At 46.3% G+C, this 19,631-nt stretch overlaps 1 pseudogene; it reads right to left on the bottom strand.

Annotated features, from left to right (window-relative positions):
- LOC101277396 (60S acidic ribosomal protein P1-like) overlaps window positions 1-19,631 on the bottom strand; it is a 267,203-nt pseudogene that overhangs the window by 58,873 nt on the left and 188,699 nt on the right.

The following is a 19,631-nucleotide window of genomic DNA, read 5'->3' as shown; positions in this document are numbered from 1 at the left end:
TTCACCACCCTGGTGGTCATTTTCCTCATCAGAAAAGATGGACCAGATTGATGCTTCCCAAACGTGACTGTTCCTGAGGAGATTTTTAAAAAGACAGAATTCACTGGGCTCTACTCCCAACATGTTGAAAAGACTTTGGAGGTGGAGTCCAAGTCGCTGTAGATTTTAAAGGCTATCAGGGAATTCCAATAGGTGGCCTGGTTTTCTTTCTTTCTTTCTTTCTTTCTTTTGGCCACGCTGCGTGACATGCGGGATCTTAGTTCCCTGACCAGGGATCAAACCCATGCACCCTGCAGTGGAAGCACAGAGTCTTAACCACTGGGCCACCAGGAAAGCCCCTGGCCAGTGTTTCTTTTCAAACTTTAATATGAATACAAATCACCTGAAAGATCTTAAGATACAGATTTGATACATCAACTCAGGAGTGTAGCCTGGGCGTCTGTAGCCCAACAAGCTCTCAGGTGACATCGATGCTGCTGATCGATGAATCCCACTCTAGTAGCCAAGAAAAAAAGACTTAAGTCTTTTTCAGGTGAATACTCTCCATCTCCATCAATTACTAGTGAGTAACGTTATATAAGATGCCATTAAAAATCATCCACATTTAGTGTAAGATGACCTAGTTAAATTGTCCTGGCAGAGTATAGAATTAGTTCCCTCATTTATAAATTTTAAGTGATACTCTCAAATAATCTATGGAGGATTTTTTTTCCTCTTAAGTTAGCATCCCACAGTACAACATCGAAAGAGTTTTCAAAAATCCTTAAGACGAGAAGAAAATTTTCAACCAAGCAGCAGACTTCAAACTGACCTTTTTGTGGCACAGGGAGCTCAGTGCCAGTGTGATCTGAACATCATAGAAGGCACTATGTCTTCCCAAATCCTCCCATGGGCTGGCATATGCCTGAAATTCCTTTAGCAGAGGACAGAGACTCTCGCTCACTCCGTAATTAGTGATGAGACTTAAAATACAAATATCTCTCAGGAGGGTAAAGCACTGACTTTACATCTTAGCAGAATAAAGAAATGATGGGGGAGATTTTCACAGAAAGACGTTTTCATAGGAAAGAGTTGGATTGGGGGATGCGGGCTGGAGCAGAGAGTGAAAAAGATGTTTCAGAAAGGGAAGCCAGGGGCTGAAGTACACTTAACCTTCTTCATAACCTTGTCCAAAGGAGGCTGACCTAATGGTTTTCAGAGAACTGCAACTAGCCAGGAGAGCCGCCACGCTCTCTGGGGAGGCAGCAGGGGGAAGGGAGGAGAGTGGGTCTCCTCCTGAGAAACAGACACACCCCCAATTCCTCTGCTCGTTTCTTAGGTTCGTATGAGAGGCCCTTAGGCCTCTTTTTCCTACAGTCCTGCAAACAAGCAAAGGAGTGGGTCCCAGGGAGGAGAAGGGTCAGGATGAGGGACACTTGTGGGCCCTGAGCTGACCAAGGAGGCTGAGGGAGGGAGAGGGTCAGCAGGAGAACTGCGGTGGACACCAGAAGAGGGAGGGGGGTGTGACCCGCAAGACAAGGGGCCCCATAAAGCTAGGTTTGCTTCCAGCACTACACAGCTGCTCAAGGTCTTGGCAATGCAACCTCTTCCCAGTCTCCTGTAACTCACCTGGAGGTCACGACTGCCAGTTTGCAACACGTAAACAAGGCCGAGGAAGTTGATCTTTCTTCCAGCAATTAAGACACTCAGTCTCCGCCACAAGCTCGTGATACTCAAGGGCGCCCACTCTCAAGGGAGGCAGCGAGGCAGCTGGAAGATCTATGAGTCTGGCTGCTGCCCAGGCTAGATTCGCCTCTGGGCATAGCGGCCGAGTATCTAAGATCTGGAACAATCTCTAAGAGCGGGGACAGACTGGGCACCTGACAGGACGTTAAAGCCGGGAAGAGCTTTTGCTCCAGCATACCTCCCTCTCAAGGTGTATTCTTTTACCTCTTAATCACTTTTCTTTCCTGAAAAGGAAAGGAGCTGAAGAGAGGCATACAGATCACCTGGGCTGTGGAGGCCAAGAGGAAAGATATTCCAGGTTCATATGACATCTCTACGTCTATAAACCACATGATTCACTGAGTATCAACTGACATGCAGACCCACAAGTGAATACTCAACTCAACTGACGTGAGGGGAAAGAAACTGTGCAGTGAAGCCTGCAGGAGCACGGCAGCCCAGACCTGCCAAAAAGATGAGAGGAAGGTCTCTGGTCCCTGTTGACTCAGGGCAAATGGACAGGGTCTCTTTCCAGGGCCCCCAGGACACAGGCTGCCCACCACGACTTCAGAATGAAGTCCATTTGTGCTGAAGGAGAAGAGAGGAGTGTTACCTTCACTTACGTTAGAAGTCACCTTAGAACCCTCCTACACTGTTGGTGCAAATGTAAACTGGTACAACCATTATGGAGAACAGTATGGAGGCTCCTTAGAAAACTAAAAAGAGGGCTTCCCTGGTGGCACAGTGGTTGAGAGTCCGCCTGTCGATGCAGGGGACACGCGTTCGTGCCCCGGTCTGGGAGGATCCCACATGCCGCGGAGCAGCTGGGCCCGTGAGCCATGGCCGCTGAGCCTGCGCGTCCGGAGCCTGTGCTCCACAACGGGAGAGGCCACAACAGTGAGAGGCCTGCGAACCGCAAAAAAAAAAAACAAAAAACTAAAAATAGAACTACCATATGATCCAGCAATCCCACTCCTGGGCATATATCCGGAGAAAACCATAATTCGAAAACATACACACCCCGCAATGTTCATTGCAGTACTATTTACAATAGCCAAGACATGGAAGCAGCCTTAAATGTCCACTGACAGAGGAATGGATAAAGAAGATGTGGTACAGGGCTTCCCTGGTGGCGCAGTGGTTGAGAGTCCGCCTGCCGATGCAGGGGACGCGGGTTCGTGCCCCGGTCTGGGAAGATCCCACATGCCGCGGAGCAGCGGGGCCCATGAACCATGGCTGCTGAGCCTGCACGTCCGGAGCCTCTGCTCCGCGATGGGAGAGGCCACAACAGTGAGAGGCCCACGTACCGCCAAAAAAAAAAAAAAAAAAAAAAGATGTGGTACAGATATACAATGGAATATTACTCAGCCATAAAAAGAATGAAATAATGCCATTTGCAGCAACATGGATGGACATAGAGATTATCAAACTAAGTGAAGTAAATAAGACATAGAAAGACAAATATAATATGATATCACTCATATGGGGAATCTAAGTTAAAAAATGATATAAATGAACTCATTTATAAAACAGAAACAGACTCACAGATTTCAGAAACAAACTTATGGTTACCAAAGGCAAACATCGGGGGGAGGAATAAATTAGGAGCTTGGGATTAACATACACTCACTACTATATATAAAATAGATAACCAACAAGGACCTACTGTATAGCACAGGGAACTCTACTCAATATTCTATAATAACCTATATGGGAAAAGAATCTGAAAAAGGATGAATACATGTATAACTGAATTACTATGCTGTACACCTGAAACAAAACATTGTAAATCAACTATACTCCAATAAAATTTAAAAAAGAAGGAGTCACCTTACCCAATGAGAGCAAGGTAGCCTAAGGATTTTGGCACTTGGAGGGATTTTAGATCATTTAATTCACACTCATTTTATAGGTAGGGAAACAGAGGCCCAGCAAGGGAAAGAAGTTTGTACAAGTTCACTGGTAAATTCTTGGCAATGTTGAGTCTAGAATCCAGCTGACTCCCAGAGCCACTCTCCTCCCTTCCCCTCTGCTGCCTCCCAGAGAGCCCAGTGGCCCTCCTGGCTTACTGCAGTTTTCTGAAACCTCTGGAGTTATCAGAGCTTGCATTCCCATACCCTTATTTCCTCAGCTCTCTAGGTGGTGCTGGATGAGGCTGCCCTCCAAGGTGCCCCAGCTCCAAGCTTAAAGACCAGTGTGAAAGGGGTCCTTGGCAAAGGCCCATGATGGGCTTGAAGAGACAAAACTTAGGTTCATGAACTTATACCACCCCTTTCAGAACTCCATTTTCAAGTTTAGAGGGAGAAATGAAAGCTCTTACCAGACCCAACAGCTGGGCTGCATCGCACAGGCCTGTAAGCCTCGTAGTTGCCCAGCCCAGAGACTGAAGAAAGAGCCCAGACACAGCAACAGAGACGCCAGAGAGCAACACCCCACTGTAGATAGCAGGCAGCATGTGGCGGCAACCTCCGCTACTTAGCGGGAGAAGGAGGCTACCACTTACAGGCGGAATTGATGTCAGGTTGGCTCATCAGTTACCAGGGAAACCAGAGGCTGGGGCAGGGGGCAAGCACACAGGCAGTTACTTATTAAGCCTTATAATTAAGAGAATTGGATAGTCATGTGAGTGAAGCAGGGCGTGATCCAGCAGGGGACGTACAGAGAGCAAGAGAAAAGCCATCTTGAATGACCCGATCATACACGAACTCATTCAGCACACGCTAAATCCAGTGTGGGCGTGAGCAGGTGCAAACGGGACTCTCAGGCCATGGTTGGCTCTGCATCTGGAAGTTAGGATCCCATAACCATAGAAAATATCAGTAGCCTGCTACGGTCGGACACAAGTGGGGCCTGCACATCTCTACCCCAACAAGCTTGCTGCCAAACGGGGTTGTTGCAATAAATGTGGGTCTCAGCTCACACCAAATCCCATCCAATGCAGGGAACTTTGTCAGCTAGCAGACAAAATTAATCTAACAAGTCTCATTTGTGGTTCAGAAGATATTTCTCTTTTTTCTTCCTGCACCCCTCTCACTCCCACAAAAAAATCAGCAGAAACACCCAGGCAAGAAGGCTTGCTGTTCTCAGCCTTGTCCTTCAAGGGGTAACTCTCTGGCCCTCCTCAGGCACCCTCTCCACACAGGGCAATGAGTCACAGGGCCCAGGGAGTGTGTCTACCCAGAGCTCATACCTCACCTTCTAGACCACCCTTTGGTACCTGGGATCCCAGAGTTCCCTGCCCAAGGGTCCTGAAATCATCTCCAAAGCCTGCATAGTCCTCTCCTCGGGCTCTGAGTTCTGAGGATGGACTGGCCCATGGCTGTGCCTCGCCCCTAGGCCTGAGGAAAGGCCGGGAGACAGCTCTTCCCAGAGACATGGGGAGTGGGATAGAGCTGGGGGTAGGCAGAGAAGGGGCAGCCAGGGAGGAGCAGGTGGAACTCTGAGGGGTCTGAGGATTCTACATTCAGACTCTGCATTCCAGGTCCCTCTGAAGACAAAAGGATAGAACATAGTCTATAATATAGTTTCTAGGCTAGATTTGCTGCTTTTCAGTATTTGGACATACGGTATGTGGGTCTCCATCTGCCGTCTTGCCCCGGTCTGTAAACCTCTGTTGGAGGCATGTTTTTTGAAGCAAACACAAAGACTGGGCTCCTGTGGTTAGATGGTGGGGAGAGGGTGAGAGTCATCCTATCCCTGGAGACACCACACCAGTGGACCCTAAGCTCAAGGCTTGCTGATTTTTAACCCTTATGCACACAAGGCAATTAGCCCTATTATATACACATACCAAACACATACCAAAAAATCGGGGGTTCTACTAAATCAAGAATTCCTTCTCTAAAAAAAAGAATTACTTAGAACACTTTTATGCAAATAAGGCAACTTAAATTGTTGACAGAGACTAGAATTGATTGGCTTGCTTTACCCACTAATTAACCCACCCTGAAAAGCTAAAACAGATTAGGATTTACTTGTTCATGTACATATCACGTTACTCATGCCAGGGTATTTAAAAATAAATGACCACATATACAACACAACAGCCAGCCTCCCGGGGTCCCCCTTTGTTCCTCAGATGGATAAGCCTAGGATGGTGCTGGGAGCGCAGCCCCTGGGGTGAGGAGTGGGCCGGGCCCCAGCAGCCCAGGACTAAGGGGTTCTCTGGCTCCCCCCCTCATCCCCCCGAAGGGGCATGCCAGCCCCCAGAGATGATTTGTATCACTGTATCAAGCAATAATTCTGCCACTCCACAAGCCACATACCCCAGGTCTATGTCCAGGTTTGGGATTATAAAATATTTACTCTACAATATGTAAACAATCTCTCTTTTTTCCTGTGCCAGCGCTCCATGTTAAGCAACTTCCCTTTACCTGCACTTATTCTACAGGACCTAAGAATTTTCTATTTACATCCACTGAGGGGCTTATGAGCCGGCCTGGCCAGGACCTACTACGTGCTGATTTTCCAACTCTCTGCCGTGGTTACTCTTCACATAAGCTTGGGCTACTCTAACAATTGCTTTTCAACATTCTCAGGAGTTATAAGAAGGCAACGTTGAGCCCAAAACACAGGATCAGAACGAAAAGCTGTGACATTAAAAATTCTCTCCAAAATTCTCCAGAAAGTCGATTAGAACCCTAGGTAAATTAACTGGAAGAAAATCTTTATCATTTAACAGCAGACAGTAGCAGGTACCAACCTTAGTCTACAGATACGTAAATGTTTCTTTACTTTTCTATAACCCAACTTAATCTCTAACCCTCATTTCACGAGGAGAGAAAACTTTATCAGTTTGGGGTTATATCTTTGCTCTAGGGCACAAAGGGCTGTGGGAGGGTGGTGAGGCCAGGCATCTAGTCTTCAGTCATCTGTCCACAAGGGCATCTGCTGAGACCATCATCACCTCATCTGACCTTGGCCATCGTCCATGCAGATGGCTGCTGAGCTACCCCTCATCCTACCCACTAAGCCCTTTCAAAACCCTTGCTCTCAATCCATGCTGTGGCATGGGGAACTTTGTGAGGCTGTTTCTACAGCCCTGTCTGCCTAGACATGCCCCAAATCCATTTCTTTAGGGTCTTGCCACTTTCCTAGGGCGCTACCCTAGAAGTAAGAAACGGGTCCCTCTCTCTCTAGTCTCACAACCTAATCGGTGGGTTCTATCATGGGGTTCCATTTCCACCCACCTGGGACACACAATCCTGCTTTCAAACATCCCTTAATGACTATACAGTTCTTGCTTTTGCTCTGTGCCCCCTCTTCCCCCAGAGCCCTCAGGGACTGGGGACAGGGACCTTCAAGTGGGGTATCATGTCCTCTCTCAAACCTCTGGTATATGTCAGAGTCCTTCCTTCACACACACACGGGCTTAGACTTGAGAAACTCAAAAGCCAGCAAACAGGCCCTTCTCTCTGTTGAGAATCCTTCACTGAGGTGATGAACACAGACTAACCTTGCTCAGAGGAGCAAGATGAGAGGTAGGTGAGACGGTGAAGAAAGATATTAGGAGAAGAAAGCCTGCTGGTATTTCAAAATTATCCCCAAGCATAATACTAACTGACGATAGAATGATCTTTCTGAGATACAAATATGATTATCTAACTGCTCTGCTTCAAATCCTCCAGTGCGTCCACGTTGCCCACAAAGGCAGTCCAAGATCCTCGCCTTCAGAGAAGTGAAGGGCTTTCTGAGCTGTTCGTCTGGGAGACCTACAATTTGCACGAGCAGACAAAGCAAACATTCACGTGGCCTATCCAACCACTAAAGCATCAGGTCCTGGGACCAAAACGAACAATTTCCCGAACAGTTCCAAAACCTGGCTCCGACCTCTTCTTGGGCAAAAACTCTGACCTAATTTTAGAAGATCCTGTTTGATTTCTTAAATCAAATATCCTTATCCTTCATGTACTATGGCTGCTCTCAACCAATAAGAACAAGAGCAACATTAAAAAATACCATAAGGGCAGTTTCAATGCTCGTTTTCTCTCCTCCTTTCTCCCTGCCTGACCCTGGTTTCTCTTTTCCAAAACATGGCTGGAGCACCTCCTTCAAGAAGTCTTCCTCCCTGTCTTGACCTTATTTTAATCACACCATGGCTTGTGTGAGAGGCACAGATCCCGGCTGTTGCAGCTGTGTGTATCGTGTTGTTTTCTCTGTCTTCTTTCTCTGATTAGCCTATGAACTCTCCTCGATGAGGTCTGTACCCCTACTTCTTTTGCAGCACCCCAAGCATTTAGTCTGCACACAGAGGGAACTTAATAATTTCTGCAGTTTGATATCTGGGTCCCTACCCCAGCTCCTGGGTAATCACTGTCAGCAAACAAATTAGTTATCAGTACAACAGCCAAGGTTTCCAGAGTGAATCATTTGTATTTCCACTGCTGGAAAAAACAACACATGCCACTCTCCTTGCAAAGAGGAATTTCAGTAGAGGAATGTGGTCATGACGCCACGGGCAGATCTCTCCTGAGAGTTTTGACACTTGTAACTCTTTGACCTGAAAAGATGAATCAACTTTTATTTGGAATCCTGTGATCCCCTAGGTTCTTTTAACCTAAAGGCGGAAAAGTCAGAGAAGGTGAGCCACGTCCTACTGGTAACAACAACAAGTAAATATGCATATGGTCTTGGCTGACCACCCACTAATAAAATTCCTGGGAGCTGAGCCCCGCCTCAGCCCCTGCAGCATTCGGGACCGGCTAAGAGATGGCTCAGAGGCTGCACCTGCCTTGGTTCATCCCAGGCGCGGTCCCACCCACGTGCCAAGGCTGCTTCTCTCTTGCAGGGGCTGATTCTCCTGCTGATGCCCAGAGCCTGCCTCTTCGGCCTGCCTCACAGCTCTAAGCCTGTCCGGGGGAGGAAGGTCCTGCCCTGGTCTCTCCTTGTCCCCTATTCCCAGGTGGGCAGCTTCTTGAGTCAGCCCAGCCCCAGGGGAGCTTTTTGAGGAAGGGTTCTTTCCCTCCACCTCCTGTCTCCACCTCCCTCTTCCCCTCTTCCTTCCTTTTTTTCTCCCTCCTCCCTTCCTAACTCAAGTAGGGCTTGAGGGCGCAATGTCTGGTCCCGAATGGGGTTTTGTCCTCCCTGCAGCATCTTTCCTTCTTCCACCAGCAGTGTGGGAGAACCCAGACACCCCAGACACTCCACCCACCAGAAAAGGGAATCTCTTCCCTCTCCTGTCCAAGTCCCCTGCACAACAGGACAGCTCCATTTCAGTTCCCAGCCAGGTTTCCAAGCTCCATCCCCACACGGGGCCTCCAGACCTGCTACCCTGTTTCTTCAGGGAACGTAGTGGCCATTAGCTAGAGACAGGGCTGGCTCTGTGTTCTTCTGGACCACAGGAGGTGCCCCTGAGAGCCCTTTCCTTCCACCACGGCACACAGGCAGGCCCTCTGTGCCAGGCACACTGCAAAACACTTGTTGGGCCCAGATAACCAATGCCCAAGGAGTGCAGTCTGCAATGGAGCAGAAGGGCGGGAACTGGCCAGGTCCAACCACCACTCATCGGGATGCAGACAAGAGAAAGGGGCTCTGGGAGGAGAGGGGGCTGCACCCCAGCATCAGGGAGGGAGTGGGCAGGACACCAGGAGTGGGCCAGACTTCAAGTGGACAATCTACTGTGGAGTTTGAAGATCTCTGAGGGACCTCCAAAAGATTCCTCTGCCCTTTGCCCTGCCTCGGGTGCACGTGCAGGGTCTCAGCAAGGCGGCTGGACTTTCCTCTTCCTCTATCCATTCCTGCTTCTATGGAGGTCCTGCCCGACACCTGTATGTTCACTCCTAAGTACCAAATCTCACGCACAACACACTTCAGTAGCTATAGACTCTTTAAATGTTACTGCTGAAATTCTGTTCCCCTCCTTTACCGTCATCCCATTCCCTTCCACCCACTCTCCCAGTATTTTCACAAGGAAATCATGAATCGAACATTTGAGTCACCCTCAATTAGCCCTTTCTGCAAGTTTCAGGGCCTTGTGACCATCTGTGATCTCCTGTGAGGTCATTGTAAATCCAAACACTTGAACTGCAGTGGACCACGGTGATCGTGCCTTTCACTTTCTCCCTGTCATCCTGGACAGGGGCAGGCCTGGCTGGTTTCAGGGCACACAGATTCTTTCCTGCCTCCACAGTAAAAAAAAAAGGGCCAGTCACAGCAGAGGTAAAGGCCCCATGGACAGTCCTCACTCCCTCTGACCAGGAGGAGGTGGGCAGCAGGACTCAATACTTGGCAGGGGAGGAGACAAGACTGAATGTCTCCGGAAGCTATAAAGTCAGAGAAATGATACTGACGAGCAGGCACTGGGCTCTGATCCCTGTGCTGGGTGAATTATATTCCCTGAATCTTTACAAGAATCCTGGGGGTTAAATTCTATTACTATCCCCCCCACCCGCAACAGACAAGTAAATTAAGACTCAGAATGGCTCCATAACTCACCCATGGTCACACAGGCCAAAATGAAGAGGAAATGGCTTGCTGCATCTCCCTTTGTCCCCAGGAGCTGGGCAAGAAGGAGTTGGACCCAGCTGGCATAATAAGGTGATGGAGATTTGCTGAATTGGCCCCAGAGCTTCAAGAAAGAGCACGTCTGATGAAGAGAGACCGGGCTTCCTGGGGAAGAGACAAGGAGGATTGTTAGAAACTTGTAAAAACTTGTCTGGTGTTGACTTATTGGCATGTGCTCATGCTGGGTTGGGAAGACCTGTAATTCCCTTCTGCTACTCCCAAATCTCCCGTAAAAGGCAGCCAGATGTACTCATACCACCTACCCTCATTAATTAGCAGAGGTATGTGTTGCTTGGAGAACAACATGGGGGAGCAAGGTCTGGCCTGGAGGGAAGCAATGGAGAGAGAGGACTAGCCAGACAGCACTGGGCCACTTGAGGGCTTGCTCTGAGCAGGACCCAGAGGGAGAGGAAGGCCATAGGAATGTACATATGCCCTGGGAATCTTCAAACATGCTGGGAGGAAGCTAGATTCCGCGTGTAATTGGGGATGCAGGCTTGAGCCGTTTGATGTGGATATTAAAGAAAAATGATTTCCAGAAAGTTGAAGGATTTAGAAACCTGCTTTACCTCATGCAATTCTAAAAACCACCCTATGAGGTAAATAATTTACTTTCTCCTTTGTGCAGATAAGTAAACCCACGTCATTTAGGAGGTGGAACTTGTCTGGAACCAAAAGCTAGGGCCCTAACACAGGCCCTGTCCACCCGCTCTGCTCCAAGAGCTGCTCTCCCACAGAGAACTTCAACCTGCCTCAAGCTCCATCCATTCCTCACAGGCCTTGGTCGGAAGCCCTTCTTCGTGAAGAGTTCATATTCTACCTTACTCCCCATGCCAGTGCAGCCTAAGTCTCTTTCCTTGAGGACTGCAGTGTTAGCAGTCCTGACTCTAAAGTCAGGCAGCCCAACTGTGTGACCCTGACTTCACTGAGACTCAGTTTCTTTATCTGTAAAACAAATAATAATAACATCTATTTTGTAGGGCTGGTGTCAGGATTAAATGGGGAAAAAAAAGAAAAGAAAAGAAAAAAAAAGGAAGTCCCTAGCATATAGTTAACTTGCAATAAAAATTAATTGTATTTCTATTATGGTTTTGCTTCGGCTAATGGGCACAGTTTTCCTTAAGTTCTAGAAACATTGAAAAAAAACAAAACTTCAAATTAAGTTGTACTCTGCAACATATGGATATTAAAGTTATCACAAGAAAAGTATTTTGGAAGGACTCATTTTGGAAGGAATAATAAATCCTGATTGGTTACTTTCCCTATTGCTGTCATTTCAATGCAGATTTACATTTAGTGTTCCCAAGAACTTTACAACCTATAATTAAATACTTTGATAGCCTCAGGCAGAACTTAGAAAATCACCAACTGTAATTTCGCTATCTGCATATTTTGATACACTAACATTTCTTGGCATGCTTTAAAACTAACAACATTTCTTTTACTTCTAATGATAAAAGTCAAATATTGTAGAACATTTAAAAATAAATGTATAAAAAGTATAAAATAGGAAATAAAAATTGTACACTCACCATCCATAGATATCACTATTAACAAAGATTTATTGCTATCTTGTCTGCTTAAAAATTACACTTATCGGGCTTCCCTGGTGGCGCAGTGGCTGAGAGTCTGCCTGCCGATGCAGGGGACACGGCGTCGTGCCCCGGTCCAGGAAGATCCCACATGCCGCAGAGCGGCTGGGCCCATGAGCCACGGCCGCTGAGCCTGCGCGTCCGGAGCCTGTGCTCCGCAATGGGAGAGGCCCCAACAGTGAGACGCCCGCGTACCGCAAAAAAAAAAAAAAAGAATCCGCCTGCCAATGCAGGGGACATGGGTTCAAGCCCTGGTCCGGGAAGATCCCACATGGTGCAGAGCAACTAAGCCCATGCGCCACCACTATCGAGCCTGTGCTCTAGAGCCCGCGAGTCGCAACTACTGAAGCCTGCGTGCCTAGAGCCCGTGCTCCGCAACAAGAGAAGCCACCGCAGTGAGAAGCCCGCGCACCGCAACGAAGAGTAGCCCCTGCTCTCAGCAACTAGAGGAAACCCATGTGCAGCAGCGAAGACCCAATGCAGCCAAAAATTAAATAAATGAATAAATGAATTAAAAAAATATATTCAGGATATGCACCATATGTCCTTACTAAAATCCAAAAATCGGACCCACAGGGTTTCCACAATAAAGTGATGATTCTCAATCTTGCTTCAATTGGAATAATCTGGTAAGCTTTTAAAACAAAAAACACTAATGCCCAGGCCCAGTCCTAAATATTCCGGTTCAATTATATCTCCCAGTTTTTGTAATATACTTTTTTAAAATTAATTACTCTATTTATTTATTTATTTTTGGCTGCGTTGGGTCTTCCTTGCTGCACGTGGGCTTTCTCTAGTTGCGGCGAGCGAGGGCTACTCTTCGTTTTGGTGCACGGCCTTCTCCTTGCGGTGGCTTCTCTTGTTGCCAGGCACAGGTTCCAGGCACTCAGGCTTCAGTAGTTGTGGCACGTGGGCTCACTTGTTGTGGCTCGTGGGCTCTAGAGCACAGATTCAGTAGTGGCTCACGCGCTCTAGAGCGCAGGCTCAGTAGTTGTGGTGCACGGGCTTCGTTGCTCTGTGGCATGTGGGATCTTCCCAGACCGGGGCTCGAACCTGTGTCCCCTGCATTGGCAGGCGGATTCTTAACCACTTGCGCCACCAGGGAAGTCCCAGCTTTTTATTTTGAAATAATTATAGATTCATAGGAAGTTGCAGAAATAGCTCAGAAAGCTCCTGTTACCCTTAGTTTTCCTCAGTGGTAACATCTTGTATAAAACCAAGACATTGATATTGCTACAATCCACAGATTTCATCAATTTTACATGTACTCGTGTGTGTGTGTGTGTGTGTGTGTGTGTGTGTGTGTGTGTGTAGTTCTGTGTAATTTTATCACCTGTGTAGATTCATGTAACAACCACCAGAATCAAGATATAGAACTGTTCTATCTCCACAACGATCCCTGTGCTACTCCACCTCCCTCCTTGCCGCATTCTTAACCTCTGGCCCCATTTATTTCTGAGTTCCAAGGAGATGTCTCACAGAGAAACCTCACATATGTTTCCCCACACCAGCATGCTTGATACCGTCACTTCCTACAGGCCCTCTGGAGGAGGCCCAGTGCTGTCCCTTCTACCATTGCTGTCTCCAAGTCCATGCCCTCCTGTTTCCAGGAATACCCGAATCCTACAAACCTTAGATATGCCAAATGGGGCCATGATATGTGTCATTTACCCAGGATGATCTCTAAGAAATGGAAAGGCTGCCCATTCTCCAGCTGTGTCCCAGTTTGCCAGCAGGGTACCGGAGCAAGATTGCCTCTGCCAGAATGATACACCCTCTAACCCTTCTGACTGCCATTCCCGTGTCTTTGGAGGTCAGCTCTAAGCCCCAGTGCTGTGCTGGGCAGGCACTGCCTTTCCTCCCTATGTCTCCATCTCTGTCCCGCAGGGGCCTCTGTTCAAAGCTCCTTCATCACAGTGTCCAGATCCTCTAGGTAAACAGATGCCTGGGGGGTTCATTGCGCACAAGTGCATCAGTTACCACTAGGCTAAATTGCAGAATCACAAGTTTAGGCTTGGCTGGGAGTCCCACTCATCTCAGGATAAATTCAACAGCATTAAAAAGGGATGGATAGGGCTTCCCCGGTGGCTCAGTGGTTGAGAGTCCGCCTGCCGATGCGGGGGATGCGGGTTCGTGCCCCGGTCCGGGAGGATCCCACATGCCGCGGAATGGCTGGGCCCGTGAGCCATGGCCGCTGAGCCTGCGCGTCCAGAGCTTGTGCTCCACGGCGGGAGGGGCCGCGTACCGCCAAAAAAGAAAAAAAAAAAAAAAGGGATGGATATAGCCAACTTAAGCTCAGGGACTATGTCATCAGTTTAGCGCATCCATAATCTCATTCAAAATATACAGGTTTTACTGAGTCTAGCTTTGGTCAAAAATGTTTGATTGTCTAAAGAAGATCCTCTCTCATTCCCCTCCCGTGTAACGTAAGATGTGTTCCTGGTAATTAACTGTATACTCTAGTATTCAAGTCACAGAACAGCAACAAGGGAGTGTGACTTTGCTAGGACAGGAATTAACGTCACCCAAAGAGAGATACAAGGAGTCTAGAACCTCTTTACAGGAGAGGGTAGCATGTTTTAGGTGGTCCAAGAATAATTACACCATGTTAGGCAAAAACACAACGTTGCTATTGTCTTTATTTGGAAGCAAAACAGGAATAAAAGAAGGGTATGTGAATGCCAAGTCGACAAGGCCTAGACTGTAGCGGCTTTGTACCATGGGAACTGAGCTGCAGTAGAACTACGTTTCCACGAATTCCCTTGTCTGTAGAGTTCCAGGTTTGCACTGGCCACAGGCAATGTTTTGCATCAGATTTGGAAGGTGGCAGGAAAGCAGTAGCTGTGTTCTCACTTCCTGGAGGTACCTGCAGAGTAGCGGCACCGTGGTCGCCTGTGAATATTGTCACTGATTTGCTGGCTGGGCTGGTTAGCGGGAGGCAACATCTAGTCCAAGGTTCCTCCAGCTCCTGCCAGATCTCCTCTGTCAGTTTCTCTGAGTCCTAGGCCAGGTACGAGTGCAGATCTGTCGCAAAGAGAGCAAGCTTCTCCTTCAGGTCACCTCGTAATGAAGGTTGGGGACGATGAGAGACAGATGGAGGTCCCAGTGTGTCTTTGCTGTGTCTGTCTGTTCTTATCCATCCCCAGCTCCCTTCTCAACTGCCCATCTCGTTGACCCATAGCAACTTCAGCCTTAACCTTAGATGCATGGCCGAAGGTACACACAGGCAGCTCCGTCAGCTCATCCAAATGCAAAGACAGGACCCCTGTTCTCGCTATTCCACATTCCTCCAGTGCTCCTGCATCTTTGATCAACCCCTGACGGACACAGATTTCTGTACCGATTACCTCTCAGAGAAGCTCTAACTGACGGGACTTGGAATTTGTTGATTGAACAGAAGATCAAGTGTTAACTGTATACTGATTGGAGTGGTGGAAAATGAGCAAGAAATAAAAATGCCCTGTGGAGATGCATGAAAATATATATTCTCGACCCGGAACAACAAATCCAACGTAACACTGGGCCTTTCTACTCTGACACTCAAATATCCTGCCTGTTCCTCAAACGGGAAGCGTCTTTACGAATGCTTAATCATTCATTTACTGGACAAACGATGTATGGTTAACCTCTGAGGTATGTCTGCCCCACCTGCTATGCCCCACCTGGACTCAAGCACGCATTAGCAATGGTTCAACAAATTTGCTTAGACATTTTCCTTCCTCCCACCCTAGCCTTGACCCCAGACTTCCTTCACTTCCACTTGCTCTCTCAAACTTGCAGCTCTAGATTCTGAGGCCCTGACTCAGATCCCGGCCTTAGGAGGGGTCCCAAGATGTCACATTCATCTGTGTGCACCCTGGTACCTGGACCTCAGTCTGCCTATGGACCCTGGCACCTCCTGGGATCTTGTAGGAACCCATAGCCCCAGCTCCTACCGAAGTCAGTTTCAACTTTGATGACCTCGATGGTGCTTCCCAGTGGGACCCCACATGAAGGTCCCAACACCCTGGAAGTGAAATTAAGCCACATAAGAAATACAATGTAAGCATCTAAACAGTTTTGAGGAAAGCCCACTCCATTCCACCCAACCCAAGGTAATCAGGGAAGTCCTCCCGGATTAGGTGACCTTTGTAGGACTGGTACAAATTTAAGCATAACCCCAGCTATATTTCACGGTCCAAGAGATGAGCTGGGCAGGTTGGAAGGGAAAAAATGCTTTGGATAATGGGGGAAGCCACAGAATTGGAGCATGAGGCCTTGTGTGCATAAAAATCAGTTAAATGATTAAAATGTTGTAGAGAAAAAGGTAGGAAATACAGGCAAGTTCTAATTTTCGGTTCTAAAAAGAACCAAGGAAACTCTAACCACCAAAAATCAGCCTTTAGTTTGTCGATCGCTTAAAACTTGTCTTTCACAAACTTCTTGCTGGGGTAACAAACACCTGAACGGTGAAAAAGAGGAAAAACCAGATGAACATAAATTGTTAGTTGGTTGCCCCCAGATTAAGAGTGCACCATTCCATAACGATGAGAGACAAGTCCCAGTTCTGAGGCTTTCGGCAGTTCAGGGAAGCACACACACACCTCCTGGACTCCACGAGCGCTCTTTACAGGCTGCGTTGGTGAACACGGCCTAAGAATGCATTTTTGAACCTGATAAATCATATTAACAACTTCTCTAGTAAAATACATAGGGAAAAAAATGGCTGAAGATACTTGCTATAGATAAATATAGCACCACAGCTTTCTGACGGCTTATGGAAGTAGAGATTTCTCTCATAATAATTTTTTTAAAAAAACAAGTTGGAAGGACACCAGAGGGACACTGTTCCCTCTAAAAAAATTGTTTTGACTACACTTCTGCAAGACAGGTGTGATCCTCAGAGGATTCTCCAGACAAGAGGATGGAACAAACCTGGAATATTTTGAAACTTATCTAACAAATATTCCAGTCAATACATTTGGAATAAGTTCCACAGATCCTCACTATTTAAATAAACTCTGATTAAAAAGTTTCTCACCAGGGAATTCCCTGGTGGTCCAGTGGTTAGGACTCTGCGCTTCCACTGCAGGCAGCCTGGATTTAAACCCTGGTAGGGTAACTAGGATCCCATAAGCTTCACCTCATGGCCAAAAAAAAAAAAAAGAAAGTTTCTCACCCATGGTAATAAAATAGTTCTTCTCAGATTCATCAGATTAGTTAGAGATGAACTATGTCTACAGTTACTGTAGACACATCCAAAGGACTGTGATCTACCTCAGGATAGACAAATCATGAAGCTGTGTGATCATAATATTGTGCCCCTGAATTGGAACTAAGTAGCAGAAAGGCTTAGAAAAGGAGGGAACACAGGAATAGTTTTCATGGATAACCTGTACAAAGCCAGGATCCACATGGTTCAGTCTCAGAGTGGTATGGTGGTCAAAGAAATACAGTCCACTAGAGATTATCATATGAAGTGAAGAACACCAGACAGAGAAAGACAAACATCATATGACATTGTTTATACATGGAATCTAAAAAAAAAAGAAAGAAAGAAAGAAAAAGAACTTATTCACAAAACAGAAATAGACCCACAGACATAGAAAAGAAACTTATGGTTACCAAAGGGGAAAGGTGGGGAGAGATAAATTAGGAGTTTGGGATTAACATATACACACAACTATATATAAAATAGATAACCAACAAGGACCTGCTATAAAGCACAGGGAACTCTGTTCAATATTTTGTAATAACCTATAATGGAAAAGAATCTGAAAAAGAATATATATATATATATATATATATATATATATATATATACACCTGAAACTAACACAATGTAAATCAACTATACTTCAATTAAAAAAAAAATTTTTTTTACATAAGAGACTACAGAAAAAAACCCCTCCATCTCAACACATTGGTTTGTTGGTAGTGATGACGTGGAACAGACACCTTCAGACATTGCTGATGGCTGTGTTTGTTAGCAGAACTTTTTGGGGAAGCAATTTGCAATATGTATCAAGAGTCATTAGTATATTCATACTCTGAGCCTGTAATTCAACTTGTAGAAACTAAAGAAAAAATTAAAATATAGAAAATGCATTACAATGGTATATATTATGGATTTATTAATACCATTAAAATTATAAACAAACAGAAATATGATTAATATATTTTAGTAATCTCCTGAATGAAAAACCATCCATTCATTAAAATGTGTCCTTAAAAAAAAAAAAAGAAAGAAATACAGTCCAGCACAAAAAGGAATTTCAAAGACTCACATTCTTTAGTTGAGGTTCTTAGAAACCATGAAGGCCAATATGGCGCACAGCAACATTTACGAATTTTCCTTTCTTCTCTGCCCATCTCACTCATAGCTGCTGCATTTGTTCTAAAGAATCTCTTTCCACAATTTCCCCATTCCTTTTTCCAAACCCAGCCCCTGTCTTTCCTTTCTTTACTTTCTCTCCTTTTCTATCTCTTGATTGTGTATGTTGATACAGCCCCCCTCCCAGCAATTAAAAAAGGAATAAAACCACTCCCTTTTTAGGGGGGGAAGGGGGGAGGAAATTGGGCAGGCCAGGACAGCATTATTTTTTGTTATCTGGGAAAGGGAGGAAGGCTGCAGACATTCCCACATAACAATCTTTATCCCATTGAACACCCTCCCTGCCAGAGAGAGATAAGAGGACTTAATTTATAGTGAGATCAGGATGGGGAACCCAATTCAGAGACAGAAATGAATCCAGGGCCACACACTCACAAAAAGCATATATTTCAACCATCCTTGTTGGTTGATGTATTATTTCTTTATTGTAAGAGACTAAATATGTCAAAGAGCTCATGCTTTGAAAATCATGAAGAGGCAACAAAACTTGACTTAATAAATGTCACAAATAAATATAACAATAATAAATGATAAATGCTGATATGTATCCAATTATCTCTCTTACCTTCAATAGAGATGTAATGTTAGATAATTTGAAGGGGTGTGGGTTCAGATAAAAGAAGGTTCTTCCTCACATAAAAGCTATACCCTAACTCCAGCATGGGAAAACATCATAGAATTCATCCCTCATAAATTCCAGGTACTATGCCAGCCCTTAGAGCCACACCAATATTCCAGTGTCTGTGAAGCCCATTTTACAATTTTTTAAAGCAAGATTTTAAGTAGAATCTTATTATGGTATACACACTCTGGGGCAGGATTTTACTTCCCTGACCAACATCGGGGCTGGGGTGGGGCGGGGCCCCTTGAGGAATGAGGGCTGCTGAGCTCAACTGCTCAGCCTGGCGGGAGCATCGAAACTGGCAGAGGAGAGAGGTCTGGTAGGGAACTGGGGGTTGGAGCTCCTGCAAATTCCTTGAAGCCAAAAAGGTGTGGAGAGAGTGAACAGCAGGAACCTAACAGCCTGAAGTGGCATTTCTGGTGTGCAGCCAGGCAGCTTTTTTCATCTGAGTTTTGGAAAAGTCCTCCCTTACATAGAACTGGTACATCCCTCTGTGAACTGCTTAAGCCAGGGCAAGATGTGCACAGCCTCTGGGAACAAACATGATGCCCCCCTCCAACCTACCCCCAAAACAACTCAGCGCAGCACTGTGCTTCAAATAAACTGACGAGCCCTGCGGCCTATAGTCAGTGACTTCACCCTTAAGCCACCAAGGACTTCACCCTGGCAAGAAAATGATGATGATACATAATGTAGGATTAGTCTGCTTGAGCTGTTATAACAAATTACCATAGACCAGGTATCTCAAACAATAGAAACATTTATTTCTCACAGTTCTAGAGGGTAGAAGTTCAAGATCAAGGTGCCAGCATGATCAGGTTCTGATGAAAACCCTCCT

The sequence above is a fragment of the Orcinus orca genome, chromosome 12 (genome assembly GCF_937001465.1).
Source record: "Orcinus orca chromosome 12, mOrcOrc1.1, whole genome shotgun sequence".
NCBI lineage: Eukaryota > Metazoa > Chordata > Mammalia > Artiodactyla > Delphinidae > Orcinus > Orcinus orca.
Note: the sequence above shows the minus strand (reverse complement) of the source record. Positions and strands in the feature narration are given on the sequence as shown.